Source organism: Crinia signifera, chromosome 1, assembly GCF_055691185.1.
Source record: "Crinia signifera chromosome 1, ASM5569118v1, whole genome shotgun sequence".
NCBI lineage: Eukaryota > Metazoa > Chordata > Amphibia > Anura > Myobatrachidae > Crinia > Crinia signifera.
In genome coordinates this window covers 344538237-344544318 of record NC_139217.1, presented here as the reverse complement: position 1 = coordinate 344544318, position 6082 = coordinate 344538237, and positions in this window count along the sequence as shown.

Genomic DNA, 6082 nt, shown 5'->3' with positions numbered 1-6082 from the left:
TGGCCCTTATTCTGATCGGTGCGGCCGGATCCAAATATGCGGCCAGGACTGTGCGTCCTAAACCCCACCTTCCATACGGATCGCAAACTCCGTCCGAACGCGGTAAGAAGCTGTCCGAACGGACCGCAAGTGTATTTCTCATGAATACACCTCCTCCATCTCAGGGAACCTCCCCCATCATTCGATGGTCGCAGACCGCCCATGAAACGCAGGGTGAAAACATATGGTAATGAGCCCAAACAGTCCTTCACGCCCCTCTCCACCCCCTGTTCGTAGTGTACACATTTCATGCGCAATTTGGACGTGCGTTCCGTTCGCACATGCGCAGAGACGCCTCTGCACATGCGCAGACACAAAACATCGGCGGACCGAACGCACGCGGACATTACCGCACCAACCAGAATAAGGGCCAATGTTAGATAAACATTGAAACGTTGCTGTAAGCTCAGCATCCGCATATTTATTTTGAAAAGGTCCGTTTTGCAGCTGTCGGTGTGCTTGGCTATATATATATATATATATATATATATATATATATATATATATATATATATATATATATATATATATATATATATATATAACGATCTGCTGGCACACTCCCCACCACAGCATCCGCCCGGGTTCCGGCAATTATATTTCATATATGTAGGCAAGAGTGCCGCACTGCTCGGGACTTGTCTCCTTTTCAATAAATCAATAGGCTGTAGCCATTAGTTTGCGACGTTTCGGGAACTTTTATTATCCCGTCCTCAGGCTAGGTAACATATACAGATGGGTCACGGTCCATCTTTGCTGGGGATGGCGTATTGACGTCTACTCCACTGAGTGCTTTTTTAACCGAAGATCTGTGCATCCCTATCCTTTCTTTGGCCATCCTGATGGTCTTGCCAACATACAGTAAACCTTATAAGGTTTACTTGCAACATCGATCCGGTCACTATCAACTTCTTAGACGTGACCATCACTACCATTGATGATCAATACAGTACCAAAGTATATAAGAAGAAAACCGACAAAAATACTCTCCTTGCATATGACAGCTTTCATCCCCAACCTCTGAAAAGAGGGTTACCTTTTTCGCAACTGATACGGGTGGCAAGAATCACTTCTAATCGAGATGACCTACGTAAGGACCTTCAGGATATGGCCAAAAAATTTTTGGACCGTGGATACGATAAAAACGAAGTACATTCCGCGGTGCAGAAATGTGAGGCCCTCAATCGTGAAGACCTCTTGAGGGCATCAACTAGTGAAACTCAAATAGAACGAATTGTGTTTCCGACTACATATTCAACCAACTCGAATCTATTGAAATCTGCGGTTTTAAGGCATTGGCACATTATGAGCACTGATCCAGTGCTGGGTGCAGAGTGCACTAATACTCCACTCTTCAGCTATAAAAGAAGCAGTAATCTCAAACAAAGGATATCATACTCTGATATCAGTCCAGCAAAACCCACCAGTGGCTGGTTGGCTTCAAAAAATGGCACCTTTAAATGCACAAAATGTGCCAACTGCAGCTCTCTGGTCACGGGCACACAATTCACCCATCCCATCACTGGTCAAGCCTTCCCAATTTACCATCGATTAAATTGCGAATCCAAATATATCATTTATGTCACCATCTGCCCCTGCAATAAACTGTATGTTGGCAAGACCATCAGGATGGCCAAAGAAAGGATAGGGATGCACAGATCTTCGGTTAAAAAAGCACTCAGTGGAGTAGACGTCAATACGCCCCCGGTGGCGAGACATTTTATGGCTGCTGGACATTCCTTACGGGACTTTAAGTTCATGATTGTGGACCATATACCTCCATTAAGGAGAGGAGGCGATAGGCACAAAATGTTGTTGCAAAGAGAGTGTCAGTGGATACGCAAGCTGGACACCTTATCCCCAAGGGGACTAAATGAGGAATACCCCCTCTCAGCTTATCTGTGAATACATAGCCTTTGGGCACCCTGCTTTAAAAACGACAAATCATTTGTCTAATATTACCATGTTTCTATGGGACTCGAATGTCAATCTTATGCCTTGTGTCCCCTCTGAAAATGCGGACTATTGTAAATATGTATATATTGGTTTAATTTTCTTGATTTTTCACATGAAACTTATCTGTGGTGGAACCCATCAACCTTTCCAGCGATTAGCCCATGTTTAGCACTATTTTTGCCAGATATTGGAGATTCATCTATCACATTGCAGTTCTAGTGCGCCGGGAGCCATGACTCCCTCAAGATGGCCACCGCAATCCTTATCCCACAAAGTCACGTCCCCTTGCCACCTCTAAGATGGCGGAGCGTTTCACGATGCGGTCCAGGGTATGAGTCGGGATCGCGCCAGCAGATGACGTGTAGCACTGACTCCCCTACAGGGACCTGACGTCGACGGCGCCTAGAGATGACGCGGGTGACGCCGCGCATAGCGCAGCGTTTCACTCTCGTCGTCCGGCACCCATACGCATACACGTCTGGAGTGTGTGGCATCCAGGGTGACCAGTGATTGGTAGATGAGGTCCACGTCAGTGTGGGAAGCGGCCAGCACTCTGCATTCATTAGACTATACTCCATATATAGAGTTCCGGGCATTACGGCTATTGGGTTGATCTAATTGTGATTGGTTGATGGCAGACACGCAGCAGCTGTGTGAGCTCATTGTGTGAGGTGATGGTGCCTATTTAACACTGTTTGAGTGTTAGTATGCTTGGGTCAGTCTGTGAGAAAGGCTGCTTAGCCGAAACGGTACCGTCGACTGCCAACTGCCTAAAAACTGCAAGGATGGGTGATTATATGTGTGACCCTCACTATCTTTATTAAGAATTATTTTTTGCATATAAGTCTGACGCTCAAAAACTTTATTGACCAGCAATAAATTGTGCTTGATTGGACTTTAAAACCCAAGGAGTGCTGTCCTCTGTATATCCCAGGATATCAAGTTTTCTTATATTTCTATGTGGACCTGGCACCCAACATAAGCTCTGCAAGGTGTGCGGACTTCCCAAAGTTTTCCTATATATATATATATATATATATATATATATATATATATATATAGAGGAAAATAATAGAAGTGCACTAAAGATACCACTACAGGACTACACATATAATAAGTCAGAAAAATAGATAAAAGCAAATAAGCATTTATTAATGGTTAATCCAGTAATGCAATTTCATTTCGCTGTTTGAAGGTTTTCTTTTGTGTCATATATAGATCTGCGGCCCGACGCGTTTCGTCCCTTAGGACTTCATCAGGGGCGATGACCCAATCGATATGGGCGAGAATAGATAATCACTCTCGTTAAGCTTCCTTATACAAATTGAATATGTTGTTGAGTTCGCTGTGATGGATTGATGCGACTGATTCAGGTGTGTGTAAGGTCCTAGTGTCAGGGTTTACTGACTAGTGTTCACACATAACTTCGGTTCGATGTCACTCCGTTCAAACGGAAATATAATGAACAGCCTCAGAATAAAAAGCAGAAATCTCTAAATCCAAGGGAGATGCTAGTTCAGAGACCAAGGTAGCTGTTTGTCCCCGGTCAGTACATACAGTCTCTAAATATAACCAGTGAAAGGAATCACAGGGTCTCCTAGAGACAGGCATCGCAGGATCTCTAGAAGACACTGGCTCCTAGAGATCCTGCGATTCCTGGCTTTCTACACAGAAATCAGTTACCATGACCACCCCAGAAGCTTGCGTTTCAAGCGCTGGATAGTGATACATCCGGCTGCGCCAGCAGTGACTACGTCACTTCCGCCCCCATACCCGCAGCAGCGGCAGACGGCGTACAGCGTTTCACGCTGCCCCAATCTCACCATCCCTTATTTAAAGGTAAGCACTTGCACTTGTTGTTTGTTACCACACACACCTTGACAAAGGGGCATCGCCCCGAAACGTTGGTTGTTTTATCACCTGCTGTGAATACACTGCTTTTTTACCAAGACCCTGGAGTGCCAGTCATTTCTTCCCAAGTATATATATATATATATATATATATATATATATATATTTTTTTTTTATAATATCCCGGAGGACAGGCGATTATACTTTGATTATACCTTACTTTGATCCAGTAACTTTAACACACAACTTATAACAAACATACTTCAAGCTGTGAGTGACACATTTGCAATAATATAAAAATTCATACTGTACACATACATTTACCCACTTTAACTAACAAACAATTAGACAACTGCAACCTTCACTTATAATCCTCATATAACTATCAAGTAATATTCTCTCGCCTTAAGGGGGGATATTTCAAGCACCTTCCAGATCAAAACCATCAGTTCAGGGTTATATGGTCCCTATCCTTAAACAAAAATTCTATAACAATTTTTTTTAAAGCTGTTAGTATATTACTAATCCCTCTGTGTTCACTCAATTACAAGTGTTCTCAACAAAGTTGCCTATTTATATAGTTTAACCAAATTAAGAGTTGAGAAATAAAAATATAAACGTGATGAAAATATCTAAGTGTTACCCCCACAATTTTGACACTGAAAGCATCCTTTGGTTTGACTATAAAAAGTCAAGATCAGAGATTTGATTGCTGTATACCAAATATTTGAATATCGCTTTTGGCCTAGGAAAAGACCTCTATATTTAACTTAAGCCACATTCCAAAATGGTATGATAATAAGAGTCATTGGCTACATGTACATTGCTTCTTTTTTCTGAAATAATCTACCATGCTGTATAATAACATTTTCTTTATCTTCTTTCCTCACCTCCTTGTTTTCATATGTAAAAAAAGTTTATGTTAAGTTATTGATGGTCATAACAATGTCTTCCTAAAGCCTTGTGATTATGTTATATACTCATATTGTTTTGTCATTCCATAGAATAACCCCTGATGAAGTCACATGTTGACAAAACATGTTGGATTACTTGCTACTGTGAGAATGTTGAAGAACTGTAACAAAACATCTATCTATCTATACAAAGTGAAATTTTACAGAATTTTATGAACTTTCTATGAAGATAGATTTCTTCAAGGACTTTGGGACTGTTCATTGTTGATAACCCTATCAGTCTGTTTCAGTGGGCTTCATCCCTCCATTGTTGTGATATATATATATATATATATATATATATATATATATATATATATATAGACTTTGTGCGGCCCAGTACTCTGCCTGCGAGTACAGCCACCCAGTGCCCTTCCTGGGGTGAAACAGATGCAGAAAAAACAGAGGCTGGCACTCCGAGGACTTGATATAAAACGTGCTGTAATAAATCTGTGAAGCAAAGACCAACGTTTCGGGGCTTAACCCCTTTCTTAAGGTGTAGTTGATAACAAGAGTCAAACACAGTGCTTACCTTTAAAAGGGGTGAGCGTGTCAGGAGTCGCAACAGTCTGTGGCGCATCACCGCTGCCGGTGGGTCTGTTACTGAAAGTGCTCTGACAGGAAGTCTATCCAGTTGCCGAACTTCCGGGAGGGGGGGTGCCTCGTGGGACACAAGCTACTGGGTAGCTATGGGAACCCTCCTGTTGACGTGGTCCCCGGCGGCCGGTGCTGGGGCGCAGCACAATGCGGCTCCTGTTACAAAACATTTTACATTTAATACATTTCACAAGTGCAAACAGTAAAACATGAGTATTTGAAAGCCAAATGTGGATGAACACTACTTAAGATGTGATCCCATCTATTGGCGCAATACAGTATAAGTGCTGGTGATGTCAGGGAACCCCGGGCGTGGGGATGAGGGTTTAAACCTGTACTTGAACCATACTTACTATATACTGTATAATGTACAGTTGGGACCAGCATACTTATACAAAAATGTGAAAGTGCAGTGTATTAAAATCCTACTAAAAGTAATGGATACTGGGGTGATGGGTTAGCTAACCGATGCTTAGGAAGGCGGGTATGGTATGAGAAATTAGTGGAGGCTCATTATGTTATCTCCATATATAGTATATATTTGAGGCAATGCTCACAGACTAATGGATGTTGGGTAGGCGCGCAGTTATATTCCATGCATTACCCAATATAAGTGTAGAAAGCAGGCGTGTATGTTTGACAATGGGCGGAAATGCATTAGGAGGATCACCGGTAAAAGGGAGACC